This window comes from Suricata suricatta, chromosome 10 (genome assembly GCF_006229205.1).
Source record: "Suricata suricatta isolate VVHF042 chromosome 10, meerkat_22Aug2017_6uvM2_HiC, whole genome shotgun sequence".
NCBI lineage: Eukaryota > Metazoa > Chordata > Mammalia > Carnivora > Herpestidae > Suricata > Suricata suricatta.
Window position 1 is genome coordinate 101,179,340 of NC_043709.1, and position 21,916 is coordinate 101,201,255.

A 21,916-nucleotide genomic window follows, 5' to 3' on the forward strand; every position below is an offset into this window, starting at 1 on the left:
TCCATTAGAGCAGTGACATTCAAAAATCGCTGACAGTGAAGGAGTAAGAACTGTATCATTCAATGTGATTTAGCACACATACACATAAACAGCGTGGGGGGCTCAGTCAGCTGAGTATCCAACTCTTGATTTCGTCCCAGGTCATAATCCCAGGGTCACGAAATTTGCCCTCTGTTGGGGGGCGCGGGGGGGGGGGTGCTTCACAGGAAAAAAATCCCAGTATATAACAAATTCTCACATCACAATCAATTTCTTTTTTTCTTTCCAAGTTTATTTATTTTGAGGGACAGGGCACATGAGGGAGAAGCAAGGGGGAGAGAATCCCCAGCAGGCTCTGGGCTATCAGTGAAGAGCCCAATGCGGAGCTCAATCTCGCAAATGGTAAGATTATGACCTGAAATCAAGAGTTGGTCACTCAACTGACTGAGCCACCCAGGCACCCCTCACAATCAGTTTCTGATTCTTGTCAGTACCTTCATATACATTTTTTGTTTTGCTCAAACTAAGTTTGTTTGTATTAATATTTCAAATTACCATACAGTAAAACTGGCTCCTTAAACTTACTACAAATTCAATACATGCCCAGACTTGCTATGAACACTCCAAAAACTCATTTTGGTCTATTTTCAATTATTTTATGTACGTATGAACTTCCTTTTATTGACAAAATTCATATATATGTCATGTCTTATGGTTAAAGTGCCCTACCCAGCTGATAAGATGGACTCTCCTAACATTTTCCCTCTGTTAAATGTATAAATTTTCTTCTTTCTTGTTACTATAGAACAGCAATGAGTATCTTTATTCTTTGAAGCATAATTTTCAAGTCAAAAGTTATAACTTATACTACTGCGAGTCCTTACCTATAATTCTTGTGAATTGTTTTCCTTCCAAATAAAACTCTACATATTTATATTGCTACCAGCAAGTTAATAACCTGTTTCTCTATACTCTTGCCAATTTGAGATGCTATTTCTGTTAGGTTAATAATATATTAACATAAGTCAAGGCTATTCAATTTGCATGTTTTTAATTACTAAGGGAAAGAAATATTTTACCATATAATGAATAACTATTTCACCTGATACAAATAATTGATCTGCAACTGAGAAACATCTGGAATTCAAATTCAGAAAGTCATACAAGATACAAAAGAAGTTCAACTTGACTACTCTCTGCCTCCCACATAATTAAAATTCATAATATCTAAACTACTATGATCCTCACTCAGATTTTTAATGTATATTTGTCTATTAGAAAAGTAATTTCCATCATAAAAGTAAAAGTAATTTATTTCCATCATAAAAAATTAAAAGTAAATAGAAATGCGCTACACAATAATGATGCATTAATTTTTCCATGTCATATATCATAAACTTTTCCCTTCAGTTTTACAAGCACAATTTTTAGTGGTTGTATAATATTTTATCTATACCTATCTACTCCCCATTGTTAGATACTTACTTATGTTGTTTCTAATTTAAAGACAAGTGTTACAGATATGTATCCAGAAGAAATTAGCACGTATGTCCTCAAAAGACCTGTACATGAATGTTCATAAAGCCAAAAACTAGAATTACGAATCTATGAACAGGAAAACAAGGGAACTGTGGTATATTCATTTAATGGAATACTGCTCAGCAATAAAAAGAACAAACTGGTAATATACACAACAACATGGTGAAATCTCAAAAACATTATGGCTGATTGAAAACAGCCTTGCACAAGAGTATACACTGCATGGTTTCACTTACATTAAGTTAAAGAACCAGCAAAAGCATATATAGTGGTAGAAGTCATAGCAGTGGTTACCATTGTGGGCTGAAGGGTACGGCATAACTAGGAAGAGGCCAAAGGAAAGTTTCTGGGTGACAGAAATGTTCTATATCTACATCACAGAGATATATACATATTTAAAATAGCCCTTGAGCTGTACACATAGAATGTGTATTTTACTATAGATTATACTTCAATAATAAATAGATAAATAAATAAATAAATTTAAATAAAGTTTATATCTGCATTTCAAAATTTCTTCCTCCTTTTTAAGCAGGCTTCAGGCCCAGCACAGAGCCCAAGGCAGGGCTTGAACTCACAACCCTGAGATCAAGACCTGAGCTGAGACCAAGAGTTGGATGCTCAACCAACTGAGTCACTCAGGCACCTGTCAAGGTTTCTTCTTCTTTTTTTTTCTCAAGGTTTCTTCTTGACACAGATTCCCAGAAATAGGATTACTAAGGCTACAGGGTGGACCTAAATCCTTCCTGGAATGAGAAGACTGGTCAAAAGGTATGACTAGTTATTGCCAAATAACTTTCCAAACTACATCAGTTTACACTCTATCGACCAGCAGTGCACTGTGGATCACACAGAAAGTGGAAATTATCTTTCTTGGTAGTCCACATTTAGATAACCTGCTCGCAAGTATAAAAAAATAATTTAATGTCCAAAATCTCTCTTTTGATAATTTAACTCCTTCGCCTGTTTGATATAGTAGAGTTACCATCTTCTGAAGAAATTCTCATAAATTGGTTATCCCTTGAGTATAGTATCCTAACACCACAGGTATTTTAACTTTACCTTAAAAATAGTTGTAAATTTACTCAGCCCTCTGGTTCTTTATTAAGTCTATTATGTTTCTTCACAATTCTCCTTAAAATAAAAGTAAAAAAAAACCTGTCTACAATATTAACCAATGTCCAACCAATAGTAGTAGTATGGTATAATAGTAGTATAACAAAAGCCTAACAACAACAGAAATACAATAATAATAAACACATGTCACTGGGGTAAAGGGAAAGACAGAGGTTCTACTATTGGCTAGGGAGAGTGCTAAGGGCTTTATACATATAAATCTTATTTACTGTTCATTTGAACCATGAAGGTTGCTATTATTCTGTAGATAAATAAAGGGTGGCCCAGAAGATTAAGTTATGCATTAAGCTAAGCTAAGGGTCACATAAATTAGAAAAAAATGAAGCAAATTTTAATGCAAATATGTCAGACACCAAAGTCCATGTTCTTTCCCTCTGTCACCCTGCTTTTTAAAAACAGGCATACATCAATAAAATAAAGTTAAAAAATTGACGTATCAAAAGCATTTACAAAATTCAAGATCCTTTCAAGATAAGAAAACTCAATAGAATAGAAATAGAAGGAAACTACCTCCATACACTAAAAGCCATACATGAAAATCTACAGCAAACAATACACAATGGTGAAAGCATTTCCTCTAAGATCAGGAACAAGACAAGGATGCCACTTTCATCACTTCTATTCAACACAGTACTGAAAGTTCTAACCAAAGCAATTAGGGAAGAAAAAGAAATAAAAGGCATCCAAACTGTAACAAAAGAAGTAAAATTACTTCTGTTTACAAATGATTTGATCTTATACACAGAGTATTTTAAAGACTTCACACAAAAGAAACCCTGTTAGACCTAATAAATGAATTCAGCAAAGTAGCAGGATACAAGGTCAACACACAAAAATCAGTTACATTTCCATATATAAACAATAAGCAATCTGAAAGGAGATTATAAAAGTAATTCCATTTACAACACATCAAAAAGAATAAAATATTTAGGAATTAACTTAACCAAGGAGGTGAAAGATTTATACAATGAAAACTACAAAACACACTGCTAAAAGAAATTAAAGGAGACATAAACAAATAGAAACACATCCCAGGTTCATGGGTTGGAAGACTTAATACAATTTAAATGTCAATACTACCCAAAGTAATCACTACAGATTCAATGCAATCCCTGTCAAAATCTCAATGATGCTTTTTGCAAAAATAGAAAAACCCACCCTAAAATTCATAAGGAATCTCAAGAGACCCCAAATAGTCAAAAACAATGCTGAAAAAGAAGAACAAAATTGGAGGATTTACATTTCCTGATTTCAAAACTACACAAAGCTAATCAGTGTGGTATTGCTATAAAGACAGACACACTGACCAAAGGAATAAAATAAAGAGCCCAGAAATAAATCCTCAAATATATAGTCAAATGATATTGACAAGGGTTTCAAGACCATTCAATGCGGAAAAGATAATCTTTCAACAAATGGTGTTGGAAAACTGAATATCCACATGGCAAAAAAAATGATTTTGGACCTTACCTAATACCACATACAAACATTATCTTAAAAAGATCATGAGCCTAAATGTAAGACCTAAAACAATAATTCTTAGAACAGGACAAAATCTTCACAACATAGGACTTGGCACTGATTTCTTGGATATGACACCATGGGTAACAAAATAATAGACAAAATGGACTTTAGGGAAAAAATTTTAATGTGTATATCAAAAGAGACTATTCACAGAATAAAAAGGCATCCCACAGAATAAGAGATAATATTGGCAAATCATATATCTGATAAGGGATTAATACCAAAAACATAGAGAACTCCTAAAAGTCAACAATATCAACAACAAAACAGGCCAATTCAAAAATGGGCAAGACATTTCTCCAAAGATAAAGACAAATGGCCAATAAGCATATGAAAACATCTTCAACTGGCACACATTAGGGAAATTCAAATGAAAACTACAGTAAGATACCACCTCCTACATCTGAGGAGGCCTACTGTCCAAAATCCAGAAAACAAAAGCTGGCAAGGACGTGGAAAATTGGAACTTGTACACTGCTCGCAGAAATGTAATATGGTACAGCCACTGTGGAAAACAATATGGACGTTCCTCAAAACATTAAAAACGGAATTAACACGTAAACCAGCAATTCCACTTCTCGGTATTTACCCTAAAGAATTGAAAGCAGGGTCTTAAAGAGATATGTGTACATTCATGTTCACAGCAGCATTATTTACAACAGCTAAAATGCAGAAGCAACCCAAGCAGCCATCAACATTTCAATGGATAAGCAGAATGCGGCACATATAAACAGTGGGATATTAATCAAACTTACAAAGGAAGGAAATTCTGACACACGCTACAAAAAGTTACAAAAAGACAAATACTGCACGACTCCATTTATAACAGTTATCTAGAATAGTCTAACTTCTGGGACAGAAAGTAGAGTGGTGGTTGCCAGGGGCTGGGGGAGGGGCTGGGAGTAGGGGAGGATGAGAAGTTACTGGGTAACAGGTAGAGTTTCATTCAGTTTTACAAGATGAACAGAGTTCTGGGGATGGGGTGGGCTGTACAAGAATGTGAATGTATTTAATACCCCTGAACTGTACACTTAAAAATGGTTAATGGCAAAAAAAAAAAAGAAAAGGCTAATGGTGAATTTTATGTTATGTATAATTTAACACCATTAAAAAAAAACACTAAACATAAATTTGAGAAAACATAGGGTGTTTTTATAACATGAACTATAGATAAGTCATAGTAAGACATAAAGCCCAGAAAGTATTAAGGAAACAAATGACAGATTTTACTACATACAAATTTTAAGCTTGAATGTTAAAAATTAGTAAATAAAATAAAAGCCAAGGACTACTGTAGGGGGAGGAAAAAGGTACAGCCAGCAGCTCTTTAAAGTGTCACTGTTTTCCCATTTTTAAAGTAACACTGCATTGCTTATTAATTCAAGCAGGGCTCCACTACCACCACAATGGCCAAATAGCCCAGATTATCCAAAACAATCATGAAACTTTCCACATCTTATATTTAAAGAGAATAAAAATCAGTGGCTTTGAAGGATAATAGTAGTAGTAAAAGCTCAGTATTCGAAGTCTGAAAATCTGGTTCAAATTCTGATTCCAGTACTGCCTCACAGTTTCCCCTTAACAATCAATTGACACACCTAAGCCCTAGTTGCCTCATTTGTGAAATGTGGACAGTAGTATCTACCTCACGGAGTTGTCTGTAAGTATCAGATAGTTACATGTGAAAGTATACAGAGACATATATGTAAAAGTGCTTTGGAAATTGTTTGCTAAAGCATCCACTTTTTTCACTGCTCCAAAGGTGGGCCACAGGTCAGTACAGTGAATTCACTCTTTAATTCCAACAATACTGAGCATAATATAAAAAGGACCATAGAGTACCCTGGTGACCCAGAGGTAAGAAGCCCAGTGAGTCTGGTGAGACTAGTCTACTGAGTACTGACTAGTCACTCTGATGAGTACCAAATATAGCTGGATGGTTGCAATACCCTGTGAAAAACACATTAACATAGGTACGATCCACCCAGAAGGAGTTTTAGTGCCATTCCCTCTCCTTGGGGGATTAGACAGACATTCTCAACTTGGGAACATATGCACATACAAATGACAAAATCATTCTAAGAGGAGTTAATCCTAGATGAGTAATGTAAAAAATGAATAATATGCCTTTACCTACCACAACCTAGGTCACTTATAGGACGACTGGCTCCATAAAATTTCTTTAAAACATTTTTAAATGCTTATTTAGTTGTTTTTGAGAAAGAGAGAGGGAAACCAAGGATCTGAAGCAGGCTCCAGGTTCCAAGCTGTCAGCACAGAGCTGATGTGGGCCCCAAACCTAGGAACCATGAGATCATGACCTGAGCTCAAGTTGGACACTTAACCCACTGAGCCACTCAGGTGCCGCTCCATAAAAATTCTTTTAATTAGTAGTTAGGTTTCCAGTCAAGCTAAGAAAGGCTTCGAACCATGATAAATAAAAAATTACATAATTGGTTTTTTTAAAACTTTACTTATTTATTTTGAGAGAGACAGAGTGAGTGGCAGAAGAGTAGAGAGAGAGGGAGACAGAGAATCCCAAGCAGGCTCCACACTGCCAGCACAGAGCCTGATGTGGGGCTCAAACCCACAGAACCATGAGGTCATGACCTGAGTTGAAACCAAGAGTCAAAAGCTTAACCGACTGAGCCACCATGATGCCCCAATCATGTAACTGTTTTAGAAGCCTGAGTTATATTTATTCTTATGTATTGCTCTGGAAATCCAATCTCCATTTGAAAGATTTGTCTACGGGAAAACATCCTAAGTGCCAAGCAACCAATTCATACTAATGTTTGGAACATAAATACAGCTATAAATTGGGGAACTATCCGTATATCCTTTTTAAAAAATTTATTTATTTTGAGAGTGACAAGACAACACGAGCAGGGGAGAGGCAGAGAAAGAGAGAGAAAATCCCAAGAAGGTTCTGCAGGGTCAGCGCAAAGCCTGATGCAGGACTTAAACTCATGAAACTGTGAGATCATGACCTTAACTGAAATCAAGAGTTGGATGTTTAACCAACTGAGCCGCCCAGTCAACCTTATCCGTATATCCTTATAAACTCACCTCGAGTACCAAAGTTCATGCTTTAAAAGATTACCATAGGCTCCAATGGCGATATAGTCCACTGCAGACAGCATCAGCATTTACAGCGAGGACAGGGTGCTAATCTAACAGTAGCAGTAATTCTAATAGATGTGAGAACAGAATAGTGAGTAGACAAGAGAGAAGGGAGTCTCTTTTCTACTCTACTACTGAGTTATTTCCCAAAATCTTTCAAAACCTCCATCTTCTTACTAATAAAAGAAACATAAAAATATGGGTCTCTTATTTAACTAGCTAAGAATATATAAAAACAAATTTTAAAGGTGGCAAATTGTTTTGGTACCCTCCAAAGATTATACTGCTTCCTATATGGAAAAGTAAAGAGAATGCAGAGAGAATGCAGGAAAAAGAGGAGATCATAGAATTGGGGGTAACCTTTCCTTTTTTTCTTGTTCCTCTGTTAACTGTGCAATAACTAATATCTGGGGGGAAATATTAGAAAAAGGAAGTTGACAACTTCCTATATACACTTTGACACAGATGTGAGGACTTTGCTAGGAAGCCTATGTTAGTGTCACCACTTGTTGGTGATATCGAGCCTCACTAGCCAACAGTATAAGGCACTGTGCAGCCCTGCCAACTAGGAGATCACCGTAGAAAAGCAGAGGCCAGGGGAGGTGAAAAATAAGGTCAACTGCCAGAAAGTATTTATAAAACATATATCTGATAAACGAGTCATATCCAAATTATACAAAGAACTCTTAAAACTCAACAGTAAGAAAACAATTCAATTAAAAAATGGGCAAATGATCCAAGCAGACGCCTCACGGAAAAAGATATACAGATGTCAAATAAGAATATGAAAAGATGTTCCACATCATATGCCATTAGGGAATGGCAAAAAACAAACAATGAGTTACCACTGCATGCCTATTATAATGGCTAAAATCCAAAACACTGACACCACCAAATGTTGGCAAAGATGTGGAGCAATAAGAAATCTTGCTTATTGCTGGTGGGAATACAAAATGGCAACTTTGGAAGACAGTTTGGCAGTTTCTAACAAAACTAAACTCACTCTTACATATGATCTAGCAATTGTGCTCCTAAGTATTTACTCAAATGAGTGGAAAACTTTTGTCCTCACAAAAACTTGCACATGAATATTTTCATTGTGGTTATAGCAAATCTATTCATAATTGCCAAAAACTGGAAGCAACCAAGATGTCCTTCAATAGTTAAATGGACAAACTGTGGTACATCCATACAGATTATTATTATTCCTGAGCTACCAAGCCACAGAAAAAAAGACTTGGAGGAATATTAAAGGTATAGTGATAAGTGAAAGACACCAATCTTTTAAAAAATTTTTTATCACGTGTATTAATTTTTTAGAGGCAGAGAGGGAGTATGAGCAGGGAAGGGGCAGAGAAATAGGGAGACACAGAAGATGAAGCAAGGTCCAAGCTCTGAGCTGTCAGCACAGAGCCTGATGCAGGGCTCAAGATCATGACCTGAGCTCAAGTTGGACATTTAACCAACTGAGCCACCCAGGCGCCCCTAAAAGACACAAATCCAAAAAAAAAACCTGTATATACTTTATATATATATACACACATACATATATATATATATATATATATATATATATATATATATATATTTTATGAACTGGTAATTGCCAGAGGGGAGGTGGGTAGGGGTATGGATGAAACAGATAAAGGGGAATAAGTATACATATCTTGATGAGAACTGAGAAATGTATAGAGTTGTTGAATCAGTATACTGTACACCTGAAACTAACACAACACTGTGTGCTAATTATTCCTGAATTCTAAAAAATAAACAACAACAACAAAAAAGATCAGTGGAGAGATGAAGAAGTAGAGCACAGAGGATTTTAGGGCAGTGAAGCTATTCTGGATGATACCATAATGGGAGATCCACACCATTTTACATTTGTCAAAACTCACAGGATATACAACACAAAGAGTGAACCCTGATGTAAACTATAGACTTTAGCTAATAATAACATAGCAGTATTGGCTCATCACTTATAAAAAGTGTACCATGCTAATGCGAAATGTTAATACTAAGGGGCCTGGGGGTGTGGGTGAGGGGTTATCCAGGAACTCTCCATACTTCCATTTATTTTTCTATAAACCTAAAAACTGCACTAAAAACTAAAATCTATTAATTAAAAAAATGATACTATCAATACTGTGCTTTTAAGTTCCTGCCTTGACCAAAAGAATCCCCTATTTCTGACAAGACTGGATGACTTGCATATTTATACAGCTTATTATTCTGTTTCCATGGCCACAAACTGACAGACTGGAATAGACACCTGATAAAGGCTGAAGTAATCAGACTCTCCTGGGATTTTTAATTGGCTCTGAGAGATTTGAGATCTAAGTTCAGTATAGACTATTTTGTTGAACTAAAGTAATTCAACCTTTATTTTACAGTTGGGGAGACTGAGGCATAGCTAAATTTATGTGGCCCCACAATCAGTAAATGGGAGAGCCAGGATCCAAACCCAGGGAGTCTAGTTCCAAAGCTTATGCTCTCAACCACTATATGAAAGAATTTTATACTTTACATTTTATTTGTTACCAAGATTACTAGGACACCTAAAACTGGTCTGATACAAATTAATAGATCAGTTACAACTGCCATCTCTAATTCAAACTTTCTCTTAGAAAAGACCAAGAGTGGGGTGCCTGGATGGCTCAGTTGATCAAGCGGCCGACTTCGGCTCAGGTCATGATCTCCCAGTTCATGGATTCGAGCTCCGCATTGGGCTCTGTGCTGAGAGCTTAGAGCCTGGAGCCTGCTTCTGTGTCTCCCTCTCTCTTTCTGCTCCTCCCCTGCTCACGCTCTGTCTCTCTGTCTTTCAAAAATAAATAAACTTATAAAAAAACATTAAAAAAAGGACAAAATTGATATCTAATATATATAAATATTCCATAAACAGGTAATTTTCTGTAGGAGAATAGATACTGCCTTTTACCATCTTGGTATAACCTTCAACTATACCATCAGCCAACGCAAAGTAATGTTTTGTACTCCGTATTTTTAAAGACCCTTTCAAAATACAACTCTCTTTAAAAATTTTTCCTTTTGAACTCCTTTGAAAAGCCTAAATTTCCCATATGCCTTTCAAATGAACACACCTGAAATTTTAGTATTTATTCCCATTCACTGATTCATAATATTTTGTCATATTGTGACATCCTTCACTTCTTCATTTCCCCCTGCCAAGGAATTTTGGCATGTGTACCTGTGAGATTATACACAGCATTTGTAACAAGGAAATCAGAATAATTTTAGTGAACGACATGTAAGTTATTTTCATTGTTTTATATGCATATGATAAACATTTATAAATGTGAATATGGATGTGAATTGATAAATTGCTGAAAAGATGTAGATGAATCAGGGACCAGAAAAGTCAATGAAAAGGGAACAGGGAAGTATTCGCTCCCCGCCGTATCCACCCCCAGATCCCACAACCCTGGAGTTGCTCAGCATTTACTTTAATAAGGATCAGACCTTTACTGATACCAATGAAGAGATCCCTTCTTCCCCCAAATGTAGTGCCTGGTCTTTGTTTCTTGAGGCTTCTTTCTCTTTTCTCCTGACCAATTCTTTCAATGATCAACATCATACTGAATTTCACCCCTTTGTATGGAACATCAAATGGCAAAATATCAAAAAGAAAAGGCATTTCAAGACTACAACATATTGCAGACCATGATGCTCATGACTCCTGGGAAGTTCCTTCTAGAGCTGATATGGGGACATAATACAATTCCTCCTACAGAGCAGAGGGAATGATCATTTCTTGTTTCCTGCTACTTCAGTTCTGTTATATTTTTAAGCCACACACCCTTCCTTGTGAATTGTTTTGTTAGTGTAAATGTAAAAAAGTCTCTCAGTTGACAGATAAAATAAACAGGAAGGACAAGAACAATCTACTCAAACATATAAATGGCTGTCTTAGCCATAGTCAAATCAGTGATTGCTCAACAGCTATGCTGTTCAAAGTCGAGAAGGAAAACCCTATCATCTTTCCCCTAGGATCTTTACCTACTCTTTTTTTAAATTATTTTTTAACATTTATTTATTTTTGAGATACAGAGAGAGACAGAGCATGAGCAGGAAAGGGGCACAGAGAGAGAGAGGGAGATGGAATCCGAAGCAGGCTCCAGGGTCTAAGCTGTTAGTAGAGCCTGATGCAGGGCTTAAACTCAGAACTGCGGGATCAAGATCTGAGATGAAGTCAGATGCTCAACCCAGTGAGCCACCCAGAAGCCCCACCTATCGATACTCCTAAATTGAAAGCACTAGCCTTAGGCCTTTCATAAACATACTCTGGGCAAACAATCTTACTTTTCTACATTTTGCTTCCCTAATAAAAGGGATAATAATAATGATCTCATAAAACATTTGAGAATGAAAGTAAAGTCAATCAGCCTTACAGAAGAATAATCTAAGGACAGCCTCTGGATCCAGACTCTAGACTGTTTGGCTTTTTAATATCATGGCTCTTTACTACCTCTGATAAGTTATTTAACTTCTGCCAGATAATAATTCTTATCTTATATGACAATGTAAGATTTAGACAAAATAATAAATAGAAGATGGTTAGAATAGTGTCAGGTACATAGGAAGCACGCATTAAATCTGTATTATTTTCCGAATTTTTAACTTGCCTATGTGTTTCATAAGAGTTAAAGATATAGTTAATGATACTAACATTATTAAATGTTAAAGTTAGAGAAAATCTTTGTGTTACAATAAAATGGTCTACTACTTATAAAACCATGACGGACACTCAATAAATTCAAGCAGCTACAAATAAAATGTGTGGCCTCTGTTAATATAATTCATCAAAGAGGGAGCAGTGATCTTTACTCTAAACCTTTCATAAGGAATTATCATAAATAGTGTCAATGTATTAAGAAAAAAAAAGCAACAGACACAAGTTCCCACTCTTTCCCTCTCTCCATTCCAACCTTCCAATAACTCCCAGAGTTCCATTATTTCTGTTTTCAACAAATATGCTCAGTTGTGGATAATGATCACAGATTTCTTTTAACATTAGTTTTTGAAATATTAAAAAATATGTTGGTATGAAATGTAAAATTTCTAATCACTAATGAATGCAACTTACACTCTTAAAGCAACTCATCTTTAGGGAAATGTATGCTCTTTATTAACTTATTATTTCCCAACTTTAGCCAAATGTCCAGTATGATTATAAACTACAGAACTTTGCAACACTGTTTGTAACAGAAGATAGCACTATCTAATGTTCTCACCTGTAGCGACTGATTAGATAAAGTATACCATATTCATACAATCAATACCATGCAGCTGTTTAAAAAAAAAGCACTGATATGAATAAAATAGGGAAATATATAGAAATGTAGGGATACTGACTTGGAACAATTTCCAAGGATGTTTTATTAATTGAAAAAGGCAAGGTGCATAAAATTGGGGAGTATTTACCATCATTTATAAAAGAAAATATATATACATATATTTCATCTGAAAATGCAGAGATCTGTGGAAGGATACACAGTAAGCTGGTATCAGTATTGCCTTCAGGGGGAAATGAAACAGGTAGGGGATGGGAAGCATTCTTACTTTTCATTATGTACTCTTTGGATCTTTTTGAATTTTGTGCTTGTGAAAGGCAGGTCACCTGACAGATCAAACCCTGATAAGAAGCTTGGAATTTTCAGCCAGGCTCCTCATTCTCTGGAAGAGGGAGGGGTGAGAATGGAGTTCATGATTGAGAACACCTATCTGATGAAGCCTCCATTAAATCCCACAAGTAGAGAGTCTGGAGAGCTTCCAGGTTGGCAAACACACCCACACTGGGAGGGTGACACACCCCAAGTCCACGGGCACAGAAGTTCCTGCGCTTGGGACCCTCCCAGGCCTTGCCCTACGGAGCTCTTCCTCTGGCCTTCTTCCACATCCTTATCATATCCTTTAATAAGCCAGTAAATGTTAAGTGTTTCCCTGAGTTCTGTGAGCTGTTCTAGCAAATTAATTGAACCCGAGGAAGAGGTGTTTGGAACCTACAGTCTACAGCCAGTTGGTCAGAGGCACAGGTGCTAACTGAGGCTTGTGAATGACATCTGAAACCAGCAGTAGCTGGGAGGGGGCAGTCTTGTGGGACCCAGCCCTTACCCTGCGGGAACAGACACTCCCTTGGGTAGACTGTATCAGAACTGAGTTTGGTTGAAATTAATATAAGAGCCAGCAATGTTCTGCTACATACTAATCAACCCAATGTCTCAGTTATAAGCACACTGATGTGATCTCCACTAATTGCTACAGGTGTTCACTCAAAAGATGTTTGAAGGCTCCTAAATGCGTGCATTTTAAAATGAAAAAAAAAAAGACTATAAAGGTTGTTATTTACTTTTTAAAGGTTTTTTAAATTTTATTTTTGAGAGAGAGACAGAGACGGAGTGTAAGCAGTGGAAGGGCAAAGAGAGAGGGAAACACAGAATCAGAAACAGGCTCCAGGCTCTGAGCTGTCAGCCGAGAGCCCAAGGCAAGGGCTTGAACTCACAAACTGTGAGATCATGACCTGAGCTGAAGTCAGACACTTAACCAACTGAGCTACCCAGGTGCCCTATTTTCATTTGGGGCTCAAACTCACAACCCCAGATCAAGAGTTGCATGCTTTACCAACTTAGCCAGCCAGTTGGCTCTAATTATCTCTTTTTTTGGTAAGGTCTATGCCCAATGTGGGGCTTGAACTCACAACCCTGAGAATTTTTGTTGATTATTTTTTAACTAGAAATCAAAACTGCTGTCATTATCCAAGTTAGCAACATGAACCCCAGAACACCCACAGGAGCACTGTGCTGTCTTAGGAAGACAGTTGACACTTTTAGGAGAGATCTGTTAAGGGAATGTGTGCATATTTCTGGTTCAAGTGCAAGCTTGTGGGTGATGAAACTAAATTTATCCACGTCAATGTCATTAATAGGGTGTTTATGCTATGGCTGTGGTGTCAGGAGATGCACTCTACACTTCCCTGGGAATTCTCCTGTTTTCACTGCAACAGAGCAACTGCCAAAACAGTGCCTCTGCTGAGCTAAGTGACACACACAGTAATTTCTCTTATGACTTTTGAAACACCACATTGAACACTCAAAAGAAAAGCAAAATTATGAAAGAAACTTAATGAACATCAGTACTTTCTCACATTACTCAACATTGCCAATGGCACATGATGCCCAGAACATAGAAGATGTGAAACAGATGTTTGATAAATAAATGCATTTTAAAGTTAGATAAAAAGGGGCACCTGGGTGGCTCAGTTGGTTAAGGGACCAACTTCGGCTCAGGTCATGATTTCACAGTTCATGGGTTCGAGCCCCGTGTCAGGCTCTGTGCTGACACTTTAGAGCCTGGAGCCTGCTTCAGATCCTGTGTCTCCCTCTCTCTCTGCCCCTCCCAACCCGTGCTCCCTCTCTCTCTCTCAAAAATAAATAAACATCAAAAAATAAAATAAAAGAAAATGAAAAGGTAATTCACTGACCAAGAGTTAATACCTGTAAATCATTTATCTGATAGGGAATTATAGCCAGAATACATATAAAGAACTCTTACAACTATGGAATGAAAAGACAACCCAACTGAAAAATGTGCAAAGCGTGCAAAGTAAACGAACAGATATTTCTCTAAAAATATAAGAATGACCAATAAGCACATGAAAAAATGCTCAACATTATTCATCATTAGGGAAATGCAAATCAAAAGCACAATGAGCTACTACTTCACATCCACTAGGATAGCTATAATCATAAAGGACAGCAGTGACAAGTAATGCTGAGGATGTAGAGACACTGGAACCCTAACACAGTGCTAGGGGGAATGTAAAATGTTGCAGCCATTTGGGAAAACAAGCCCCTCAAGTTGTAGAACATAGAGTTACCATATAACCCAATAACTCAGCCTAGGTGTATATGCAGAAGAAATGAAAATATAGGTCCACACAAAGACTTGGACACTAAACAGCCAAAAAGGAGAACAACTCAGCATGCTAAACTACACCACTGACCACATACACTCAAACGGTCAGCAGAGTCTAGAATTTCACTGCCATGGTATTTCAGTAAGTTGGCAAAGAATCTTTTCAGTCAAAATGCCAATCCAATTGTATTGCAGAATTTCCAAGCCAGTGTGTGCATGCCCAAGAAACCCATGGGAGGAATTGATTATAGTACATACAGTGAAAAAGAGTCATCAGATTTCATTGTCTGAACTAATTACGGTGTCAAGTAGTGGGGCAAGAGCTATCAATAAAGTAATTTTCTCTAAGTCAACTGGCAAATAGGTTCGCCTTGACCAAATCCCAAATGTCAATACTGGAAGGCCATATTTTCACATGTACCGAGACACCAAGAATACCTCTGGCCTGAACGAAACGTTGTTAGGACTGCCAGAAAAGACTCCTTTGAAATCTGTCCTTCCTCATCTGAGGCCAAATGTTAGTATTCCAGCCTCAGCGGTCTTCTACTTGAATGACTGCCACAATCTGGAACTAACTTCATTGAAGCGAGGGAATGAAAAATCATTTCCTAAGAGTCCCATTTAGTGGGGCCAGTTTCTTCCCTTCAGAGAGAAGGGGGAATTGTTTGGGGAGAGAGGCAACAAGGAAAGGTTGGCAGCTGATTTAATCATTTATTTGGCCCCAATAATGCAGCAAGGAGAATTACTTTAGAATGAACTCTGTTTGCAGGTTCCACAGAACAAAAGCAACAACATTCTTTTGAGTGAACCAATCAGAAAGGTTATTTTAAATGCATAATTTGATTCAGAAGCCAAAAATCTTCATTTCTTCTTTCTAGATTTAAAAAAAGCATGTTACTCAGAATCTAAGTTCCTTTTACCTTTTGCCTGATTCTCCTTTCCTCAGGGATTACATTTCTCTCTTCAGGAATGTTACTTATTTCTTGGGTAGAGATGAAAGCGCTTTTTTTCCTCCTAACAATACCAAAGAAGTATTTCTACTGCCTTTACAACAGATGAAATTAATACTCATTTGTACTTCACTAAATATCTGATTTCAACTGCTCATCCTTAAAATAATTAGAATGTAATCAATATCAGTTGTTATTATTTATATGTAAAAATGGCATCCAGAATATTTGGAATAGATATTTTGAAAAGTGGCTGGGGATTAGGGGTGGGGAGGGAAGAGGGGACTAGAAGTCAAAAGCCCAGGGCCACCTGGGTGGCTCAGGTCATGACCTGACAGTTCCTGGTTCCAGCCCAACAGGCTGGCTGCTGTCAGCACAGAGCCCATTTCTGACTCTCTCTCCCCCTCTCTCTCTGTCCCTTCCCTGCTTGGTCTCTCTCTCAAAAATAAATTGGTCAGGTCATGATGTCACAGTTCGTGAGTGAGCCCCACATCAGACTCTGTGCTGACATTTTCAGATTCCGTGTCTCCCTCTCTGTCTATGCCCCTCCCCCACTCGCTTGCTCCCTCTCTCTCTCAAAAATAAATAAACCTTAAAAAAAAGATATCAAAAGCCTGGATTTTACTTCTGAATTTTACCTTTGACTACATCATTTACTGGTCATGTGACCTTAGGTACATCACACCCTTTCTGAGCCTTAACTTCCCCACCTATAAAATGCAGATAACAACAGCCCTGCTCTCTTCGGGGCTATAAAGCTCAAAAGAGATCAAATGAGTGAAACACTACGAGGGCTGCCAAGGCTACCCAAACGTAAGCCCTTATTACTGATCATTTTATCTGGACAGATCTTCCCTTTAAAAACACACACACAGCTTAAGAACTTTACTCAGACCAAACACTGCTCCCCGACTTTGTCTCCGGCTCATGCATTGCTGCAACAAAATTAAACCGCTGCAATTGGGAAACAGGTCCATCCTCTATTAAATTTGTTTCACGTGAAAACTTAAAATCAAAGGCAAACTGAAGATCTATTGAGGTTTCTTCCTGAAAAGCTGAATAGGAATGATTTATTCTTTCAGAAGTCTGAAAAGGAATTTGTTTTCTTCTTACAGTTCTGTTTTCTATTCTTTAATTACCACAGAAAAAAATTTAAAACTTGCAGTAACTATATAGTTCATATTCTTTTTAATGTGGTCATTTTTTAAAACTTTCTTTTAATGTTTTTATTTATTTATTTATTTTGAGAGAGGGAGAGTGCAAGCAGGGGAGGGGCAGAGAGAGAAGGAGAGAGAATCCCAAGCAGGCTCCACCAACTCGGGGCTCAGTTCCACAAACTGTGAGATCATGACCAGAGCTGAAATCAAGAATCAGATGCTTAACCGACTCAGCCACCCAGGTGCTGTGCTATAGTTCGTATTCTAAAAATACATCTTATCCATGATGAAAGTAGATAGCTGAGTTTAGTTAATTCTATTTTACCCTAGAACTCAAAATCATCAAATTTTAGGAGTGGGGAAAGAATATTTGAAGATTATTTAATATATTTGAAAGGCCCCTTAAGATGCCCATCAATGAACTACATGACATGAAGATAGTAAGAAAAGACAAACTTTTTACTGAAAATCATTTTGTACCTGTTGAAATTTGAGCCATGTGTTGTTAAAAATATATAGATTTGCTATTTTATTAATTCATTATAAATCGCTGAGGGCATCCTAAGAAGCCCTCATTTTCCAGAGAAGAAAAGTAAAGGCAAAGGAGGAGATGTGCGGCTCAACATGACACACAGTGAAAAGGCTGGGAGTAGAACTCAGGAACCCAGTAGAAGTTTCCAGGGCCTCCCACAATACCATGTGGTAAAGCAGCAAATGCCATCTTATAAAAAATAAAAGTATTACTCTAACCCTCTTGAGAACTGTGGTCTTCCAGGGGGTTCTGGTGACTCATACGACACAATGCTAATGGTTCATGTTTTCACAGAGGTTCTAAGGCAGAGACAGACATGGTAATCCTCATTATCAAGCCTCATACCAGGTATTAAAGTAAGTGAATAAAGACAGTACATCAGTCAGCGTGTGGATAGGGTATCTTCTCTCAAGGATAAGTGGATTTAAGTTGTAACCAGGTCAGGAAAATTGTGTAGCTTTCATTATTACTAACAAACAGTAAGGATGTTTGATGAGGCAGAATAGATTCAGTAGAACAAAAAACTTATTTCTAGTGAATCGATTCAGAGAAAATACAGCAAAAGCTGACTACAGGAAATTCTAGTTTGAAAGAAGCCATAATAATTCCACTATTCTCAAACAGGAGACCTAGGGGAATTATCAAATTCACTTCTAGTCCTAAAATCCTAAAATACGGAGAAGCAAGGCAACTTTCCTCCTCTGAGTAATTTCAAGCATACTTTTCCCCTTAGTAAGCAGAAATGTTAGCATTTTCTTTCAACAGGCTCAAAGGCAGGGAAAACAGCAGAGTTTCCATAGGAAAAAATAAGATAAGTCGGAAAATAAAAACTATTCCAAAAACTATCTGAATCTGTCTCCTTGGAACAGAAAGATCTTGAAAAAAGAAAATTTACTACAGGGATTATTCTCTCCCTACTATGTCTGTATTCAGCTTTCACATTTGGAAAAATACATGCATGATTGGATATTAAGAGCTTTTAATATTTACCAAACATACTACAGTCCTGCATTAGTTAATCTGAATATATTTGAGCCCTGGGTAAGTCTCTCTATTTGTCAACAATTAGTTGATCTGATGAAACATCTTAAAAAGAGAGAACATGAGAGAGGATAAGCAGCCTGGATGATACATAACCTCCAGCTACTACTGTTAATATTTCTAAAGAGAAAGCATGGCGTATGGATAAACCACAGACTAGGACTTTCTAAGTCAACTGGGCCGCAAGGTCACATCACACAGAGAAATCTCTCACCATGCCTTCAATTATCTATCAGGAACAAAAGGCCAGAAAGAGCTCAAGTTCTAGCACTAGCCAACTATAGTCATCTCCAGGGAAACTAAACTATAAAATGCCTAGCTTCAACAAAGGTCCTGAGAGTGCTGTTTCAAATTCCATCTCCAATTTTCACCACGTATTTCAGAAATAGGAAAAATATTTGGAGTTTGTTTGTAATTTTTCCACTTTGTTGAAAACAAATCTGCTTCATGGGAAAACAGTCACATAATTCAAAGGAAAAAAAAATCACAGGAAACTTAAAAGTCAGATGTTATACCTCACACTGAAAGGTACTGATATTAAAAACTGATCAAAAACATTAAACACACAATCTGAAGTCAAAATAGAAGAGACGTTCCACTCTCCCTCAGCAACAACTGAGTTAAACAGTGATAGGACCTGCACTTAAAATTACCTAAGGCAGGAGAAATATTTAGTGACTCACACTCTCCTTTGATGTCAGTTTTTAAATTAAAGAGCTGTTTTCTTTGGGAAGAAAAAGGAGGGAAATTTTTAAATTATCCCTTTAAACTTCAGGTCCAATAAATTAAAAACTATTTTGTCTCGTGGTCTGTTTCAAAGTCAATTCCTTCCCCACGCCCTCACACCACCCCCCTCCCGCCAAAATCATGCGTCATATATCAAACATCTGGTATCCATGAAATTTACTGCCGTAAATTCATTCAATTAACTTTTTGAATGGCCACAAGTGAACAAATACCATCTGAATTTCAACGAAGACGCTGAATTTTAGCTCTACCTCCTCCTGGAATATCCATATTTATATCGGTAAATGTGGGTTTTCTCTCATCTTGAAAAAAGAAAGCATAGCGAAGAAATTTCTCAGAGGGGAGCTAGCACGTAAATAAAACCTGACAAAAGAGGGAAATGGGTGTTTTCTGTCCCCAGCGCCTCCTCCGTGACGTTTTAAAATGGTTTATAATTGTTCAAATGTCTACTAATCTAAACATCAGACTATCCTTACGTGCTACATCTTTATTTGCCTTGGTAATAGAATAAAAAGCGGGGAATATGGTTGGCGTGTATGATTTCAATCCTCAGACAATACCGAAGTTTGAAGCCAATGATTTCATGCCGCTCCCTGTTAACTTTTCATTAACCTCTAGCTAACAAGAAATTGACAGACTGAGATTTCAGATTGTTTTATTTCCCAGGCTCTCCCTCTGGCGGAGGCAGGAAAAAGGAACAATGCAGAGAAAAAGGAGCACAAACAAGGGGCATGGTACATTGCAAACAAGATGAACAATCCTAAATAAGAGAGAAATACAATAAAGCAGAAGCGAGAGGACAGTTTTGCACTTTCAGCCCTCGGGCTCTGTTCTAGAATTCAGCACCGCCTGCCAAAAACAATGGCATTAGAGCAAATGATTAAATATCACCCACAACCTTCCCCTTCGACACCCCCAGGAAAGACTTCATCCACCTCAGTTATGATGACGCTGCTGGGCAATGCGTGAGAAGCAAGAACACCGCACATTTTGAGTAAGCCAGGCCCAGAGAGCAACGCGAGCTCGTAACCAAAACTCCCAAGAGTTTCCCAAGCAGAAGAGACCAGAACACAAAGTCGTTGCTCCCGATCCAGGCTGCTGACCCGCTGCCTCCTACCGCCCACGGATAAAAAGGGGATACTCCACCGCCGAGTAGGGGACAGGGGATTCGCCTCCTGCCGCCAAATCCGTCCCTACCTCCACACCCCAAGCCCACCGCCCTCTCTTCAGAGCTCCCAGAGGACCGCCACAGTCTCACTCCATCCTTCCGCCCCGCTCGAGACGAAACCAGCCACCACCCTCTCGGACCTGTCCCCGCGGGGTCCGAGTCGGCAGCGCGACGCCTCCATCCCCACAGCTCAGGAAGTGGCAACCACGTCCAGACCCCCCGACGCCGCCGCTGGGGTGGCGAGCCTGGCAGGCAGCCGGGACCCGCCCCCTGGCAACCGCACTCTGCACTGTCGCCACCGCCTATTGGTCCCGGTGTCCGCCGCTCTTCTCTCATTGACTATTGCTGCCGCCCCGAGATGCGGGAGGGTTTCTAAGGGGCGGAGACGCTAGGAGTTAAGGCGCCTGCGCTAGAGCTTTGGTGACGCGCTGGGGCTGGTCCCTGGATCGCGGCGCCGGGAAGGGGCCAAGGGCGGAGGGATGTGTTCGCTTCTGCTGTGTTGACTTCCAGTGGCGAAGTCAGTTCGTCGGAAAAGTGGCCCATCCCCCTAACCGCCACCCACGGAGCGGCCTCCGCACACCCCAGCAGCTTGTACCCAAAGACCACCCAGAGCGTTCCCAAGGTCTGTAATGTTAGGACTCACCGACCTCTGCTGGCTCCCTCGGAGTCCGGCCCCTCCCCTGACACCAGAGCCTTCAGGAAACTACACTTGTACCCTCTCTGGCAGTCATTCCCGGGAAAATGCATTTTTCATAGTTATCTGGTCTCTTACTCCAATTGCACAAAACTCCTTCAGCCTCCCCTTACTCCAGCCCAAGCTTTTTGGAGCATTGCTAGGCCAACTCTACAAACTCTAGGAGCCTTTCTCTTTCTCTACAGTCTGTGCACGATCTTCCAACATCCACATCCCGTGAGATCCACTATCTAAATATGTACTATCGTTTCCAATAAACCTTGTAGCCAACCGTCACTTCTTTTCTCACCACCAACTTTAACACATATCATTGTAACCTCTACAAAACGTCCTGACAAAAGTTAATGCATGTTATTATTTATAATGTTCCAAGGCCAGCTGTTTCCACATCGG

At 38.4% G+C, this 21,916-nt stretch overlaps 1 protein-coding gene across 3 annotated transcripts in view; it reads right to left on the bottom strand.

Annotated features, from left to right (window-relative positions):
• Nucleotides 1–21,417, bottom strand: part of TULP3 (TUB like protein 3) — a 61,538-nt gene extending 40,121 nt beyond the window's left edge. The window contains exon 1 of one of the 3 annotated variants that reach the window (XM_029954231.1): nucleotides 20,859–21,417. The gene's annotated coding sequence lies outside the window, so the exon portion shown is untranslated. The remainder of the gene's footprint in view (nucleotides 1–20,858) is intronic. The other 2 variants (XM_029954229.1, XM_029954230.1) reach the window with 2 other exon arrangements.
• Between the last annotated feature and the right edge of the window lie 499 nt (nucleotides 21,418–21,916).